This window comes from Eurosta solidaginis, chromosome 2 (genome assembly GCF_040869045.1).
Source record: "Eurosta solidaginis isolate ZX-2024a chromosome 2, ASM4086904v1, whole genome shotgun sequence".
Taxonomy (NCBI): Eukaryota; Metazoa; Arthropoda; class Insecta; order Diptera; family Tephritidae; genus Eurosta; species Eurosta solidaginis.
This window is the reverse complement of record NC_090320.1, coordinates 82,808,352-82,827,591: the sequence shown is the minus strand read 5'-3', so window position 1 is coordinate 82,827,591 and position 19,240 is coordinate 82,808,352. Positions and strand designations below refer to the sequence as shown.

The 19,240-nt window shown below is 36.7% G+C and overlaps 1 protein-coding gene across 3 annotated transcripts in view; it reads left to right on the top strand.

The window, feature by feature from the left end:
* Nucleotides 1-9,241: 9,241 nt before the first annotated feature.
* The window catches only part of Kr-h1 (Kruppel homolog 1), a 115,604-nt gene continuing 105,605 nt past the window's right edge, over nt 9,242-19,240 (top strand). The window contains exon 1 of one of the 3 annotated variants that reach the window (XM_067765934.1): nt 9,242-9,438. The gene's annotated coding sequence lies outside the window, so the exon portion shown is untranslated. Of the gene's footprint in view, nt 9,485-19,240 lie in introns of all 3 variants that reach the window. The other 2 variants (XM_067765932.1, XM_067765933.1) reach the window with 2 other exon arrangements.

Genomic DNA, 19,240 nt, shown 5'->3' with positions numbered 1-19,240 from the left:
GCAAGAACAAACTAAATGTTGTTTACAAAAACATTGCTAGATATGTTTATGGGTTGAAAAGATTTGACCACGTATCTCAACATGCTGAAAGGTTGCTAAACATTTCTTTCGAAAATCTTTTAAAAGTCAAAACACTGTCCTTCCTCCATAAATTGATACACACGAAGGAACCTGACTATCTATATCGTAAGCTTATTTTTCTGCAATCATCAAGATCGGTGCTTCTTCTTAAGCACATCAGATACCGCTCGCTAACCTCTGAGCGCCAATTCTTTGTTACTGCAATACGTTTTGGAACTCGCTACCTACTAGTCTTCGACTCTTAAGTAATGCTCTGCACTTCAGAAAAGAGCTAACATCATTTTTTAACGACTCTTAAACTGGATCTCAAATTGTTGTTGTTAAAATGTTCATTTCTAAGTCCTTTTCCTTTCTCTGCGTCTTCTTTCTTTATTTGTTAAATACTATTCAATCTATAACCAGCCAAAGGTTATCATCACTACTGCTGTCTTTTAATATTTATTAACTACTTTTCTTTAGTTTTAAGATTTACATTTACATACATAAATATTTCACTATTGTCCGTTATATTTAATTTAAATTGATTAATCTAATTTATTATTATTATAAATGTTCAATTTTTATAGCTCATGCTATTCATGACTAGCACTGTTAAATAATTTGTCAAAATTGTTTTGCTAGGAACAAATTTTCAAATAAATACATACATACATACATGGACTTCAATCGAGTTCAGGCTATCCATGATTGCTCGTTTCGAGAAATTGTTGAAAGCTCCGGCAATATCCAGAAAAGCAACTAGGCCATATTCCCGGTTTCCAGTGCTTTCTCTATATTCATGACCACCCTGTGCAATGCAGTATCGATTGACTTACCTTTGGCGTTGAATAATTCCTCATTCATACTTGATTTTATATACACATATATTAATCTCCTAAAGCGTTCAGCAGAAGAGCAGTCAAACTAATAGGCCTGCTATCGGTATGAAGACTACTCGAGCAGTTCTTCGAGATTGAGGGACGTGGGTCAGTTTTATGAATATAAAAGATGATTCTAAGGCATTCTACAATCTGTAGCATGTAGGGAATATCCAATCTGAACCCGCCGATTTGAACTCGGCAACAGTTTTTATTGCTCATTAAATTTTAGTAATTGTCATCAATCCTGGTATAGCATTTTCAGGTCAAATGAAACTTTTCATTTCAAATGAACCGTTTTTCATTTTAAATGAAACTTTTTTCATTTTAAATGAAACTTTTTTCATTTTAAATGAAACTTTTTTCATTTCAAATGAAACTTTTTTCATTTCAAATGAACCTTTTTTCATTTTAAATGAAACTTTTTTCATTTTAAATGAAACTTTTTTCAAGTCAAATGAAACTTTTTTCCATATATTTATATCGTACTTTATAACTGTGGAGAGATCTTTTTTAACTATGCTGAAAAACACAACCGTAAAAAGTGATCTTTTCTACTCTATGGCGCAGTTGCATTGCACTTCACTCGCTTGGGCCTTTGAAAACATATATATTTGTTTTTATTCCATTATTTTTCATTGTATATTGTATTTAAATGTAATACTTAGAATATATATGGTAACGAATCTAATAAGATAATAAAAAAACATCGTTTTTTAATGTTGATGTTTCCGAGAAAAAAAAAGTTTGAGTTATATTGGAATCGTTTCAACTTAAAGAGTTACGAAAATTAAACTTGCCGAATTACATGTAATGTAATTAGTGGTGAATTACCTTCCTGCAATTTGATTCATTACGTTTCTATAACTTGCAAGTTCTCTTTTTAAAATCTTACGTCAAAAATTTACACTGCAAGTTTTGTTCGAAACAATCAAGTGTGGCAACTACATGCGAGAGAAGAAATTGAGAATGAGCTGAGCTGCAACTGAAAGAATTGAGAATCAGTTTTGTGACTACTATTTTCATTTCTATATTCATATGCATGTATATGTAGCAAGCATGCGTATTTATGTAATCACATATTTACGTATTTATTTGGCGGCCGCCGTGGTGTGATGGTAGCGTGCTCCGCCTACCACACCGAAGACCCTGGGTTCACATCCCGGGAAAAGCAACATCAAAATTTTAGAAACAAGATTTTTCAATTAGAAGAAAATTTTCTAAGCGGGGTCGCCCCTCGGCAGTGTTCGGCAAGACCCCGAGTGTATTTCTGCCATGAGATGATCCTGCTTCAGTTGGAAGTATGCACTGACGAAATTTCAACTTTTATAAAATGACAAAGGTTTGGCCGTCACGGGGCTCTTACTCTATAAGTGATGGTTAGGTTAGGTTGAACTGATCGGTCAATAAGACCTCACATAGACTAAATGTCTCCATAGTGTTACCAGAATTCGTTTGACGTTCAAACATGGGAACCGCGATCAGGTTCCCGGACTTATGTTATAGAATAACTCTGTTCTCTTGGCAAATGCAAAAGTTTTCTAGGACCTAGCTTAAATGCTGCCTCAAAATCTGGCAACTCTGTCGCCCCTAATAGCTAGCACTAGGGAGTGCAGGATACGAATACAAAACGTGCTCAATTTCCTGCTGCATATTGCACTCCTGCTACTAACGAGGCCTAACGTATAAGCATGTGACGCTAGAAGGGAGCATCCAGTTAGTACGCCCAGCGTGAGCCTTAGGTCTTCTCTCTTCAGAGATATCCGCGCCTTTTTTGAGTCTTATATCGTAGGATTTGCACATGATCTCAGAAATTTTGCAGCCACTTGCTTGTGTCCAAGCCTTTCCTGCAATTCATGTTTCCTTTTGATTTCACCCAAACGGGTTGGGACCTTTTCCGTCGATTCACCAAGTGCTGCTCACTCCCTTTTGTTACCGTCTATCCCTTTATGACCGGCAACCCATTATAGATTTATGGTCCGGCCTTAGCAAAATGCTTTTTTGCATTCCAGAAAACTGCTTGATAAAGTACTGTGTGAGGTTATTGCTTTAATCGCCACCTGGCTTCCAATATATGTATATATTGACCCGACTGCAGCTTAGGCACGCCTTCTCCAAAATTTTCGCTGCTTTGTTCACTGCCTAAAAGACGCTACAGTAATCAGCAGACCAGACCCCTTCCGTTAATTTGAAGTCATCGGTATACACGTGAAATAAGTTCTGTAATTTCTGCACCCTGGCGCCAACCTTTCGGCTCAATTGTGGCCCCCAGAACTATTTCGAAGCACAGGCACGGGACCATATATTCCGTTTGCCCGATATTAGATCTTGCTATACTGTTATGGCCAAACGGCCTGCTTAGGCTTTATCCATATAGGGACTTTATATTTCCTGGTATATAGTATTAGATCGTTTTTTTCCCGTTGGCGGCTAGCCCAACTCCAGATGCCAGGCATCTACTACGCGAAGCGCCTGATCAGTCATATAGCTAACTTTTGTTAGGTATCTGCCGCTTATGATTACTGAAACGTCATCTGCATATGCCGTGAGTTTGACTGGTTATTCTTCGTGCCGCCTAAGCAATTGCTTTAAAACCAGTGTTTACGGATTTTGTTGCCTCTCATAGACCCCATTGCAACGTGATCATTCTGCAGGTTAACATGGAGCCGATCCAATTTGTTAAGGCCGGATGAAATTCAATCGAGTTCAGGCTATCCATGATTGCTCGTTTCGAGAAATTGTTGAAAGCTCCGGCAATATCCAGAAAAGCAAATAGGCCATATTCCCGGTTTCCAGTGCTTTCTCTATATTCATGACCACCCTATGCAATGCAGTATCGATTTCGATTGACTTACCTTTGGCGTTGAATAATTCCTCATTCATACTTGATTTTATATACACATATATTAATCTCCTAAAGCGTTGAGCAGAAGAGATGTCAAACTAATAGGCCTGCTATCGGTATGAAGACTACTGGAGCAGTTCTTCGAGATTGAGGGACGTGGGTCAGTTTTATGAAAATAAAAGATGATTCTAAGGCATTCTACAATCGTTACATCTGCCATCTGCAGCATGCAGGGAATATCCTATCTGAACCCGCCGATTTGAACTCGGTAACAGTTTTTATTGCTCATTAAATTTTAGTAATTGTCATCAATCCTGGTATAGCATTTTCAGGTCAAATGAAACTTTTTTCATTTCAAATGAACCTTTTTTCATTTTAAATGAAACTTTTTTCAAGTCAAATGAAACCATACTACTAAGGTAATTGTCAATATATTTATATCGTACTTTATAACTGTGGAGAGATCTTTTTTAACTATGCTGAAAAACACAACCGTAAAAAATGATCTTTTCTACTCTATGGCGCAGTTGCATTGCACTTCACTCGTTTGGGCCTTTGAAAACATATATATTTGTTTTTATTCCATTATTTTTCATTGTATATTGTATTTAAATGTAATACTTAGAATATATATAGTATAAGGGGTCGATTTATTAACCGATATCGCGCCATCGATTTTTCGATAGGATTTGGGGTCAACAAAAAAAGTTTCACTACGCATACCCAAAAAAATAATTTTCGAGCCTGAGAAATTTCATTTTTTTTATACTTTTTTTGACTTTGATTTTTAAGGGTTTTTTCATGACCTACTAAAAAAAATTTCATACGTCCGACTCAAAAGCGTCCGCTAAAAACGTTGGTATACATGAAAATTATACAATCAAACGAAAATTTTATAGTGTTCATAGTGTTTAATGTGACAAAGTGTACCACAAATCGATGGTACTGATTTTCTATGTAATTAATGGTGTAATTTTTGTAAATTTTATTTATTTTTCATTTGTAATTTTGTCAACCACCACATCTAAAAATATTACAAACCTGATGATGCCAAGGATATTTGGCGAAACGTTGGGCCGTAAGGTGGAATAAACTTTGTTTTATTCGCACTACAACGAAATAGATCAGAATAGTTTAAAGGAAACTTAATTTCCGAAAATTTTTTTAGTAGGTCATGAAAAAACCCTTAAAAATCAAGTCAAAAAAAAAAAAAAAAATTAAATTTCGCAGGCTCGAAAATTATTTTTTTGGGTATGCGTAGTGAAACTTTTTTTGCTGACCCCAAATCCTATCGAAAAATCGATGGCGCGATATCGGTTAATAAATCGAACCATTCTAATATATATATTCTAAGTATTACATTTAAATACAATATACAATGAACAAGTAAGGAAGGTTAAGTTCGGGTGTAACCGAACATTACATACTCAGTTGAGAGCTATGGTGACAACATAAGGGAAAATAACCATGTAGGAAAATGAACCGAGGGAAACCCTGGAATGTGTTTGTATGACATGTGTATCAAATGAAAGCATTAAAGAGTATTTTATGAGGGAGTGGGCCATAGTTCTATAGGTGGACGCCATTTAGGGATATAGCCATAAAGGTGGATCAGGGTTGACTCTAGAATGCGTTTGTACGTTATGGGTATCAAATGAAAGGTGTTAATGAGTATTTTAAAAGGGAGTAAACCTTAGTTCCATAAGTGGACGCCGTTTCGAGATATCGCCACAAAGGTGGACCAGGGGTGACCCTAGAATTTGTTTGTACAATATGGGCATCAAACGAATGGTGTTAATGAGTATTTTAAAAGGGAGTGGGCCTTAGTTCTATAGGTGGATGCCGTTTCGAAATATCGCCATAAAGGTGGACCAGTGGTGACTCTAGAATGTGTTTGTACGATATGGGTATCAAATTAAAGGTATTAATGAGGGTTTTAAAAGGGAGTGGTGGTTGTTGTATAGGTGGTCGCCTTTTCGAGATATCGCCATAAAGGTGGGCCAGGGGTGACTCTAGAATGCGTTTGTACGATATGGGTATCAAATGAAAGGTGTTAATGAGTATTTTAAAAGGGAGTAATCCTTAGTTCCATAGGTGGACGCCGTTTCGAGATATCGCCATAAAGATGGACCAGGGATGACCCTAGAATTTCTTTGTACAATATGGGTATCAAAAGAAAGGTGTTAATGAGTATTTGAAAAGTGAGTAATCCTTAGTTCCATAGGTGGAGGCCGTTTCGAGATATCGCCATAAAGGTGGACCAGGGGTGACCCTAGAATTTGTTTGTACAATATGGGCATCAAACGAGAGGTGTTAATGAGTATTTTAAAAGGGAGTGGGCCTTAGTTCTATAGGTGGACGCCGTTTCGAAATATCGCCATAAAGGTGGACCAGGGCTGACTCTAGAATGTGTTTGTACGATATGGGTATCAAATTAAAGGTATTAATGAGGGTTTTAAAAGGGAGTGGTGGTTGTTGTATAGGTGGTCGCATTTTCGAGATATCGCCATAAAGGTGGACCAGGGGTGACCCTAGAATTTGTTTGTATAATATGGGTATCAAAAGAAAGGTGTTAATGAGTATTTTAAAAGGGAGTAATCCTTAGTTCCATAGGTGGACGCCGTTTCGTGATATCGCCATAAAGGTGGAGCAGGGGTGGCCCTAGAATTTGTTTGTACAATATGAGTATCAAAATAAAGGTGTTAATGAGTACCTATTTTAAAAGGGAGTAATACATAGTTCCATAGGTGGACGCCGTTTCGAGATATCGCCATAAAGGTGGGCCAGGGGTGACTCTAGAATTCGTTTGTGCAATATGGGTATCAAACGAAAGGAGTTAATGAGTATTTTAAAAGGGAGTGGGCCTTAGTTATATAGGTGAACGCCTTTTCGAGGTATCGCAATAAAGGTGGACCAGGGGGGACTCTAGACTTTGTTTGTACGATATGGGTATCAAATGAAAGGTGCTAATGAGTATTTTTAAAAGGGCGTGGGGCTTAGTTCTATAGGTGGCCGCCTTTTCGAGATATCGCCATAAAGGTGAACCAGGGGTGACTCTAGAATGAGTTTGTACGATATGGGTATCAAATTAAAGGTATTAATGAGAGCTTTAAAAGGGAGTGGTGTGAAGGCGTTTTCCAGATATCGACCAAAATGTGGACCAGGGTGACCCAGAATATCATCTGTTGGATACCGCTAATTTATTTATATTTGTAATACCTGTCAAGATTTTAAGGGTTTTTTATTTCGCCCTGCAGAACTTTTTCATTTTCTTCTACTTAATATGGTAGGTGTCACAACCATTTTATAAAGTTTTTTCTAAAGTTATATTTCGCGTCAATAAAATAATCCAATTACCTTACGATGTTTCATCCCTTTTTTCGTATTTGGTATAGAATTATGGCATTTTTTCATTTTTCGTAATTTTCGATATCGAAAAAGTGGGCGTGGTGATAGTCGGATTTCGTTCGTTTTTCATATCAAGATAAAGTGAGTTCAAGTAAGCACGTGAACTAAGTTCATTAAAGATATGTCGATTTTTGCTCAAGTTATCGTGTTAACGGCCATGCGGAAGGACAGACGGACGACTGTGTATAAAAACTGGGCGTGGCATCAACCGATTTCGCCCATTTTCACAGAAAACAGTTAACGTCATAAAATCTATGCCCCTACCAAATTTCAAAAGGATTGGTTAATTTTTGTTCGGCTTATGGCGTTAAAAGTATCATAGACAAATTAAATGAAAAAGGGCGGAGCCACGCCCATTTTGAAATTTTCTTTTATTTTTGTATTTTGTTGCACCATATCATTACTGGAGTTGAATGTTGACATAATTTACTTATATACTGTAAAGATATTAAATTTTTTGTTAAAATTTGACTTTCAAAAAATTTTTTTTTTTAAAGTGGGCGTGGTCCTCCGATTTTGCTAATTTTTATTAAGCGTACATATAGTAATAGGTGTAACGTTCCTGCAAAATTTCATCATATCTTCAACGACTGCCAAATTACAGCTTGCAGAACTTCTAAATTACCTTCTTTTAAAAGTGGGCGGTGCCACGCCCATTGTCCAAAATTTTACTAATTTTCTATTCTGCGTCATAAGTTCAACTCATCTACCAAGTTTCGTCGCTTTAGCTGTCTTTTGTAATGAATTATCGCACTTTTTCGGTTTTTCGAAATTTTCGATATCGAAAAAGTGGGTGTGGTTATAGTCCGATATCGTTCATTTTAAATAGCGATCTGAGATGAGTGCTCAGGAACCTACATACCAAATTTCATCAAGATATCTCAAAATTTACTCAAGTTATCGTGTTAACGGATGGACGGACGGACATGGCTCAATCAAATTTTTTTTCGATCCTGATTATTTTGATATATGAACTCTATATCTATCTCGATTCCTTTATATATGTACAACCAACCGTTATCCAATCAAACTTAATATACTCTGTGAGCTCTGCTCAACTGAGTATAAAAATAATGGAATAAAAACAAATATATACATATGTTTTCAAAGGCCCAAACGAGTGAAGTGCAATGCAACTGCGCCATAGAGTAGAAAAGATCACTTTTTACGGTTGTGTTTTTCAGCATAATTAAAAAAGATCTCTCCACAGTTATAAAGTACGATATAAATATATTGACAATTACCTTAGTAGTATGGTTTCATTTGACTTGAAAAAAGTTTCATTTAAAATGAAAAAAGGTTCATTTGAAATGAAAAGTTTCATTTAAAATGATAAATGTTCATTTGAAATGAAAAAAGTTTCATTTGACCTGAAAATGCTATATCTCTCGCTCCGCTATTAGGAGTTGCAGGACTTAAGTGAAGACGTTGTTACATATGTAACTCTTCCGCATCATGTGTGTTAAGTAGTGCCTCAAGGAACTCTTCACTACTGTGGGACCCGTCCCCGTGTTTGTTTAAGTGATAGCAGATATTTTTTTAATGTCACCAAACAATTTAGTTTTTATTCATCATGTAAATTTTGATGGAAATGTAAATAAACTTCAGTGCCCAACTATGATATTTGGTACATATCTACATTTATGTACATATGTATGTACATATACCTATGGATATGTGTACCTACATATGTATATACATTTATGGATAGATGTCGGTATCCATGTGTATATATTAAAATGAGAATTAGCTAAGCAGGGGATTGGGGACTACACATGGCCCGGTATTTTATTTTGATTTTATACCGGCGCGACGTAAACAACGCAACAGCTAGCGTAAGCGTTAAGTGACAACCCTCAGCCATAGACAACAAAAATTGATTTCGGGCATAATGAACCTCGCAACCGGCATGTCACTACATCAAAACACCATCACTGACGCCTGCTACAATTCGCCGATTGCTGCTGCGGCGTCGGCAGTGGCGTTAGCAGTGGCAGCCTCAGCAGCAGAAACAGAACATCCGTCAGAACAAGAGTAACGTTTCGCCAGCGTTGTCGGTATTATTGATTCAACTTGCAAGCGATCACAACGTATCTGGCGGGCACTGAAAATAAAACGAACTTTATACTCGCATACAAGAACAATTCGCATGTGTTAATACATAAAGAATAATAAAACGGAAAAAGTTTAAAGTGTAAAAAGAAACTTTTAAAGGAAATAAGTGAAACAAAAGATTTGAACAGAAAGGTGCGACTTCAAAGAATATTCGGCATAAGGTGAAAAATTCATAATTGTGTGTGAGAACCCAAATGTATCAAATCTGTATAAATATACCTGCATATTTAAATACGGATGTATACATATGAATGTCCATATTAATATGAATATATGTATTCTTCTAGATACATACATATGTAGGTATTTAATAATTAAACAATTCTGTATAGGTTTAAAATCGACAGTTAAAAAATGTGAATTAGTGGCTGGCAGATGCACAAGCATATATGTATGTTTATGTATATGTACCCACCACAAACATACATACATTGTATGTATTATGTGGCGAGAATTGGGTAATAGTCTAGTTGAGGGGTCGACTGCTAATACGCTACCAAAAATATCGAGAGAGGTGTCAAACGACGCGTCTTGATATCAGTATTAATAATCCGAAGGCGGAGAATAAAAATTTTAACTCGTTCAAAAGATATTAACGAAAAACCGGAAAAAGATCCGCGGCTACCTTCGAAACCGTATCCATAGTATTTTTGCGCAGAACACCTTTCTGCGTTGGCGGCCTTCGGCCGCGCTTATAAAAAATTACCCTGGGTGGGTCCAACACCGGTTTGGAGACCAAAACTATATCCGCACAAAACACTTATGTTCACAATTTTTTTTGTGGGTATAAACACAACAACAACCACATGCAAATCACCGCGGGTAAAAGTCTAATTGAGGGGTCGACTACTAATACGCTACCAAAACTATTGAGAGAGGTGTCAAAAGACGCGTATTGATCTCGACAACAATAATCCGATGGCTGAAAAGAAAATTTTTATCTCTGTCCGGAGATATTTGCAGTTGAAGTTGGCGATTTTCATGTGGTTGTAGCAATGTTTACCCACAAAAAAAACTGTGAACATAAGTGTTTTGCGCGGATATAGTTTAGGTCTCCAAAACGATGTTGGACCCGCCCAGGGTAATTTTTTTATAAGCGCCGTCGAAGGCAGCCAACGCAGAAAGGTGTTATGAAACACCGTTATCGGGTGATTTTGGTGCACAATTTTTTGGGATCCTGAAAAAAGACTAAAAACTATATTTACCCCTTTTTGTTTTTTCATAGAATATTTGTACTTGACACTGATTTTTTGCTTCGAAATCTTTCCTACAGCTAAATTTTATAATGGTATTTTATGTGATAGACCATTTCTATGTAAAACCTATTTCCAGGGAACAAAAGCAGTAATATTTGTTTTATACACTGAAAGAAATGGTGATGGTAAAATCAACAGATCGGTTCTGTTCTTGAACGGAGATTCGGTGAAATTGATCGAATTATGGTTAATTCGACCGATTTCTTTGTCAAGCGAACAAATTAATTTAGTAATTTCAACAGAAGAGAAATTGTCGCTCTTAACTTAACAAAATTCTGTAAAATTGACAGATTCCTAATCAATCTGATTTTTCTGTTAACACAACTGATCTTACAGGTCATTTAAACGGTGATCAACTGTCAATACATGAGCAAATTTCAAAGAGAATTTTACGCTCACTGCGTTCTCTACTTTGTTCTTATGACGATGGTGCCACTTGTTAAAAAAAACACCAAAATAAGAAAACCATCAAATCGAAAAACACACGAAATGGGAAAACAACAAAAAACTAGTTTTTCAGTTATGAATTTTAAACGAAAAAACCCTTTTATGAATTTACTGTGCAAAAAATTATGAGATACCGGGACCACTATCTATCGGCTACAATTTTGCAACTTTCGTCCAAGCGAAATGCAAAATTGCGCCCTCTTGTTGCAAAATTTTTGCTTGAGCGAAAAGGATTTTTCCAAAGTTAGTAACATTTTGTTCAAGTTTTTATGAATTTTCACTTATGCTATAGATTCGTTAGATAAGATAATAAACAACATCCTTTTTTAATGTTGATGTTTCCGAGAAAATAAAAGTTTGAGTTGTTTTGGAGTCGTTTCAACTTAAAGTGTTACGAAAATTAAACTTGCCGAATTACATGTAAGGTTACTCCAGTGGTGAATTACCTTCCTGCGATTTGATTCATTACGTTTCGCAAGTTCTCTTTTTTTTAAAATCCTACGTCAAAAATTTACACTGCAAGTTTTGTTCGAAACAATCAAGTGTGGTAACTACATGCGAGAGAAGAAATTGAGAATGAGCTGAGCTGCAGCCATAGCGGAACGATACGAGGTGGCAGCATGGTGACATACCTACAAACATAAATAAAAATCCCATGTACTTTGTTTTTGTAAATTCGATGGACAAATGTCAAAATCGTACTGCGCCGGAAGTTGATGTATCATATCAAATAAAAAAAGTTTATAATCAGCTGTTCCATGCTGCCACCTTGTATCGTCCCGCCATGGCTGCAACTGAAAGAATTGAGTGACTACCCTGCAAAAATCGCGAGTAATCCATGCATGCATGTATGGAGTACTCGCTATGGACCAAGCGAGTGCTCCAAAATTAACCACAATTCATACAAAAAATATGGTCCAATTAACATTGCGATGTCCTATATACTCCATATACTCCAGCTCCGCATTACATCAGAGTAATCCATGGAGTACCCACAGTCCAATAAACATCGTGTAGTGATTAAAATCGTTAAAAACGAGCATTGATCGGCTAACAACATGTTCGTGTAGAAACATGAGTTGGTCCATCGCTGCATTACAGTGGAGTAGAATGGTAAGTACTCCAATGGACCACATGGTCCAACGATTTTTGCAGGGTACTATTTTCATTTCTATATTTATATGTATGTATATGTAGCAAGCATGCGTATTTATGTAATCACATATTTACGTATTTATATGGCGGCCGCCGTGGTGTGATGGTAGCGTGCTCCGCCTACCACACCGAAGACCCTGGGTTCACATCCCCGGCAAAGCAACATCAAAATTTTAGAAACAAGATTTTTCAATTAGAAGTAAATTTTCTAAGCGGGGTCGCCCCTCGGCAGTGTTCGGCAAGACCCCGAGTGTATTTCTGCCATGAGATGCCATCTGCCTTGCAGATGTCGTTCGGAGTCGGCATAAAACAAGTAGGTCCCGTCCCGCCAATTTGTAAGAAAAATTAAAGAGGAGCACGACGCAAATTGGAAGAGAAGTTCGGCCTAAAATCTCTTCGGAGGTTATCGCGCCTTACATTTTTTTTTACATATTTATAAGGCAACATAGGTACTTCATGCAAAGCTGTCGCAACAACTTTTTTTTATTCATTTGACTACTAAAACGGTCAATTACGATCAACGATTTGTGCGCAGTTGATTCAACATCTTGGTACGATGGATAAAAATTGACAAAAATTTCGGTTGAATTGACCCGTATTTCGGTTGATTTACCAGTATTTTTCTTTCAGTGTACTATTTTATTTGGATTGGAAAATGGATCTACTGCTTTTTTTTGTTAGGAAATTTAAGATTCGAAATATGAAACAAGTTCTATGAACGGTGTCTACTGCCGTCCAGGAGTTTTTGAAATCGCTTTAAAAATACGAAGCGGCAACTCTGCTTCGTTTTCAAACCGGTAGTTGATTTTCGCAGGCTTATAGAGAGGGATACACTAAGGCCCACTTGCAGAACGGCAAGTAATTTTTTTTAGCTCAGTGAATTTAAAAAATCTGTCAATTATGTATGAGTTAAACCCTTCATGTCAGTTTAACTCGGAGTTAAAAAGATAACGTGCCGTTCTGCAAGTGGGCCTTAATATGTTAAATTAGGTTTTGGCAAATAAAAGGCGGAATACATTTTTTACAGGTGTTTTTGTTTTTATCGGCCTATTGATAAATGATTCAAGGTTCGATTCGAGCTCAAGGCCAGAACAATAATTTTTTTCCAATGATAATTATTGTTATTTTTTAATTTTTCTAAATTTGAAAAATTGTATTTTGTTTTTGGAATAGTAAGTAGAAAGTTTTTCAGACAACCTGCCATAGCTGCGCAGATAGATCCATTTCGAAGGGTGCAAAGCCTTCATCATCAGTACGCCTTAGGCATGCTGCGCTAACCATTTACAGATGTTTTGTAATTTAAGCTGTGTCACTTGGTTACATATGTATGTATGTATCAAAACGGCAATACTTATGCAAAGGGTAAATTTGCATAGGATTTTTTGAGCTTTTTTTAATGAGTAAGATGCGAGTAGGTATCGAGTTTGGTATCGATAACTTTTCTCCGTCCCTTGAAATAGTGCATGGTGGACAAAGATGGTGAAAACATGATAAGCGATAATCTTCGCGATCGGCACTTCTACGATAACAAACAACGCTTACCAAGGCAAGTCGGTTCTATGTACCGGAGCGACTCTGGATTTTTCCCGACCAAGGACTGTCATTTCAGTGTAACCCCATTTAATTTGTTGCGTCGCTCCCACAAATTGTCATCCTCCCAGCAGCTCCTTGCAGCGGAACTGCTCCATATTCTCTTGCTCCGGGAAGGTATCGAACCCAATCCGGGTCCGTCTCCTGGCCCCGGTCCTGAGAAATGGTTTTGCTGCATCTGCCGGAAAAGAATCTTTTTAGGACGGTCATACTCTTGTCAGTGTGTCTCGTGTAAGGGAAGGTTCCATCGGACGGTCCTGAGAAATGGTTTTGCTGCATCTGCCGGAAAAGAATCTTTTTAGGACGGTCATACTCTTGTCAGTGTGTCTCGTGTAAGGGAAGGTTCCATCGGACAGGATGTTATGGGCTAGATCCCAAAACCAGACGTCCACGTAACTTCTCTAAATCTTTTGTGGCTCCTTGCTGTTCACGCTCTAGGGCGTCACGTAGTCTACGCCTGGCACTTGGACTTGGACTGGGAGCGGCACTGAGACTGGGACTTAGACTATGGGACTGCGAAAAAGGAATGGAGAAAAACAAGAAAAACTAGAAAGAAGAGAAAAGAGGGAGGAAATAGAGTTACACTAAGATAAAGAGAAATGGATAGTTGGAGCGGAAAAGTGAGGAAAAACTGGAGAAGGAGAAAGAGACGCAAGAAAAGAGGCAGGGGAAATAGTGAATAAAAAGATAAGGAAAGGGGGAGAGAGAAAAGGAGAGTAAGAGGTAACAACTGCTTAAAAGTTATGCAGATAGACCAACGCTAGGGCAGAGCAACGTCTGCTGGGTCTGCTAGTATTTTTATATAGACATTTGTAGGTTGCAAGCTTTAATCCATGTAGGTACCTATTTACCGTAATTCGATGGTCGACACTCGTCGGTACGATACTTCAATTCGATATGGAACCCTCGACGAGGCCGTTTTGGTTTCCGTGTTTCGATAAAGGCACTCTTGTTCTCATATTTTGGGAAGTGATTTGTGCCTGTCAAAAACCTTGTGCCATAAATAAAAAATAAAAAGCAAAAAATGTTTAATTGGCGTTATTTTTTGATTTTGGACGATTTTTGTGCGGAAAACTCATCAATTAATAGGAGGAGGATAAGAGAAGTATCTAATCCTATGGAGTTGGCACAAAATCAGTAAGATTATACACATTTCAAAGAGTAAGTCTTAAATCTGTATATTTGCATTTCACAGCTTCCAAAGAAAATACCGGCTAACCATGGAAATCTTAAAAGAGAAATCAACCAATAGAAAGGCGTACGAAGCACGTATATTGCTACGGCAATTATCCTTTCTTCCGTGTCGTTTAAGAAACGGCATCATATGGACCACCGCCCGTTCTTTTCAAACTGTTAATGCGTTGTGTTAGTTTGCGTTTCGTATTATATTTGTAGTCAGTCCATACCTAGAAGAAAAGTATGTTGTTACCACACACATTTTCAAAGAGAATTTGTATCATTTCTAATGCCGCAACCCACTTTCTGCCATGCCTGCGCCGCTTTTACAGGAGGACCGTTACTATTTAGCAGGTCCGTTAATTTGCTCCATAACTGTCTTTCGCGCGGCCGTTATTAGTCTTTTGTAAGCTATTTTTAGCTAACGCATTCAGCCCAATTCTAAACAAAAATTCCGTGCGAGTTTTCTCCTTGGTGAGTTTTTCACTTCTCCCGTTCCTCATATTCTGAACAATGATCGAAAAAGCGGAAACCGGATATGGGAGAAAAGTAGGTATTATGAATAAGGGAGATTTCTCTGCCATCACTTAGGAGTTTTTTCACTTGTTAAAGGAATGCATCAAAATAGTTAAAGGAAATTGGTTCTTTTAAGAAAGAACACATATTTGTACAAATTTGTGCTAAAATTCTACCACAATACTCTTTATTTTAAGTCGAAAAGTATATCATAAGCAGCGAAAGAGCTCTTGGTATATTTGATGCAGCTATGCAGAAATTGCGCAAGAATTTTTTAAGAAGGCTTAAATAGATTTTGGCATATTACGAAAGACGAAATCACCTCGACTTGGCCGCCTGAATGGAAGCAGGCAAATCCGGCGAATTTGTGTTATCCCGCCTTCTTCTTCTTGTGCTCCTCTGTTCATTACTCATTTCAGTGAATACCACATGAAATGCAATACTGTGCATTGATTATATTTTATTTCTTGATTTCAAAGAAATTTGCATCCATAATTAAACTTTTCAATTTTTTAAACAAAATAAGAAATGCGCAACGAAATTTAATTGACTAAACAGCTGACTTCGAAAATTCCAAATTCCTGTTCCCCAATTATTGTTCTCCCTACGAGAAAAGAGTTGGAGGAATTTTTCCGCGGGAATAAAAAAATGCGAAAACAAAATGCCGAGGAACTATTTAGAATTGGGCTGATTATGTTTTTCCATAAGCTGCCGGGCAACGCACAAAATTTGCTTGATGGTTACCAACGTGTAGTTGTGTGCGTATCGGGCGATGTCGTGCTCACACGTATTTGTTGTCGGCTTCGCGTTGATGAAAATCAAAATTTTTAGATTTTTTCGCTTGACAGCTGGTCTATTTGATCGTCGCCGACGTGGTTGACAAGCATTAATGTGTTAGTTTTGTGAGAACGTGCAATGAGCAACTTCGCGGAAGAAAAAGATTTTACTGGTAATAGGCTTTTTTGACCAATCGTTTTTTAATTGCAAATAAAGATATTTATTTCAATTTTTCCACCTAACGTTTCGCTAGACTTCCTAGCATCATCAGAGGTGATCTAATTTATTAACAACAATAAAGATAAAAATATTTACATTAATTTATGGTATAAAGACTACTTTAATTTATATATATAAATTTACTTTATATATGTAACGAGAACACTAACATTGATTTACATACGTACAAACATAGACAACACTTACGTAATATATTTGTTATTTAAATATTAAAACTAAAAGAATTAGTACCATTTAACATTGGTATCATTGTCATAGAATCAGTATGACAATGATACCAATGTTAAATGGTACTAATTCTTTTAGTTTTAATATTTAAATAACAAATATATTACGTAAGTGTTGTCTATGTTTGTACGTATGTAAATCAATGTTAGTGTTCTCGTTACATATATAAAGTAAATTTATATATATAAATTAAAGTAGTCTTTATACCATAAATTAATGTAAATATTTTTATCTTTATTGTTGTTAATAAATTAGATCACCTCTGATGATGCTAGGAAGTCTAGCGAAACGTTAGGTGGAAAAATTGAAATAAATATCTTTATTTGCAATTAAAAAACGATTGGTCAAAAAAGCCTATTACCAACAAAAATCTACAAAAATAAATTGACCGGAAAAATCATAAAAAAAAAAGATTTTACATTGCGGTTTATTGAAACCTACGAATGCAAAGATCGGATGGAAAAAAAAATTGCCAAAAATCAGGTAATTTTCTTAGTAGCTTAAGATTAGCTTCTTAAAAAAAAAAAAATAAATGTAAGGCGCGATAACCTCCGAAGAGATCTAAGGCCGAGCTTCTCTTCCAATTTGCGTCGTGCTCATATTGATTTTCCCTACAAATCGGCCGGACGGGACCTACATATTTTATGCCGACTCCGAACGGCATCTGCAAGGCAGATGAGTTTTCACTGAGAGCTTTTCATGGCAAAAATACACCCGGAGCGCTTGCCAAACACTGCCGAGGGGCGACCCCGCTTAGAAAAATTTTCTTCTAATTGAAAAACCTTATTTCTAAAATTTTGATGTTGCTTTGCCCGAGGTGTGAACACAAGGCATACGGTGTGGTAGGCGGAGCACGCTACCATCACACCACAGTGGCCGTTTTAGCGATTAGCTTCTTATTATATTAAAATTGAATAAGCTACAAAACTGCATACTCGAAAAAATTCTTAGAAGAAAGTTGAAAAATTTTTATGAAAATTCGCAAAATTTACAAGCAATAAAAAATCGTCATCCGATGACATGTTTACGTCTGCCCGCTACGAATTTTCAATACAAATGGCGCTTGATGGGTTCTGCTTGTGTGGTGGCCGGGCAACCGACAATCACCCGAAACGCACTCAACTACACGTTGCTATGGTAACCATCAAGCCAATTTTGTGCGTTGTCCGACAGCTTTAATGTGTTAGTTTTGTGAGAACGTACAATGAGCAACTTCGCGTAAGAAACAGTTTTTACATTGCGGTTTATTGAAACCTACGAATGCAAAGATCGGATGGAAAAAAAATTGCCAAAAATCAGGTAATTTTCTTAGTGGCTTAAGATTAGCATCTTATTATAGTCGCGTGCTTCAAAAAAAAAACGCTTCAACTAGCTAAACAGTTTCATTACGGCAAAACCATACAGATGGTGGAAGTTTATCAGCTAAATGTTACTTTTTTAGCTGCTATGACATTTCTACTTTTAGCGCAGTATGTTTTTGACACTCAACCAGCGAATTACACAAACAAAATACATGAAATGCATGTGTTTGCTTGTATGTATGTCACCCTGCAGCCACGCTGTTATTTTCCTATTTTTGTTTATCTGCACATTCGTATGTTCATTTCATTCGCTCGTTCACAATAGTGCCCTATTTTTGAATATGCATCACTATACAACACTATCAATCAGGTCGACAATTACCTAAGCGGTTTCAGTTGAAACCGCTTAACCAACTCAATTCGACTACTTTTTATTGTTGCTTTCCATGCAATTCGGTAAGCTAGCTAGTGTTTTAATTGTAATAGCTAGCAAAGAAATACAGCTTATATTAAAATTGAATAAGCTACAAAACTCCATACTCGAAAAAATTCTAAAAATTCTTAGAAAAAAGTTCAAATATGCAATAAAAAATCGTCATCCGATGATATGTTTACGTCCGCACGCTACGAATCTTTGTAAATTTTACCAAGTAGCGCAATTAACAGCTGATCGGTGAAAATTCGCACATTCACACGCACAGTTCTCGACTCAGTTTCAAAAAAAACTTTAGATTATTTAATTCAAATTTTAAAGTGAGATAATCCTTGCCAATTTATGTATACAGAATATATATGGAGTTTTTGTTGTTATTAAAACAATAGTTTTATTTATATTAAAGCTTTTATCATTTTTTTTTTTAACTTTGAAAAAACTCCGAACACCATTCCTTCATTATATGACATTCGACTGCCTAGTCCACTGCCTTCCACTCTATTCGCAACATAACCTCTACTTAAGCTGCCAAACTATACATTAAACAATGCTACGAATTTTCAATGCAAATGGCGCTTGATGCTTTATGCTTGTGTGGTGGCCGGGCAAGCGACAATCACCCGATACGCACACAACTACCCGTTGCTATGGTAACCATCAAGCACACAACTACCCGTTGCTATGGTAACCATCAAGCAAATTTTGTGCGTTGCCCGGCAGCTATAAATTCAACTAGTAGCTTCAGTTGAGCAGCGTTGTAAATAAATATCAAATATTTTAAATAAAAAACATATTAAAAATTTTAACTTACGTTT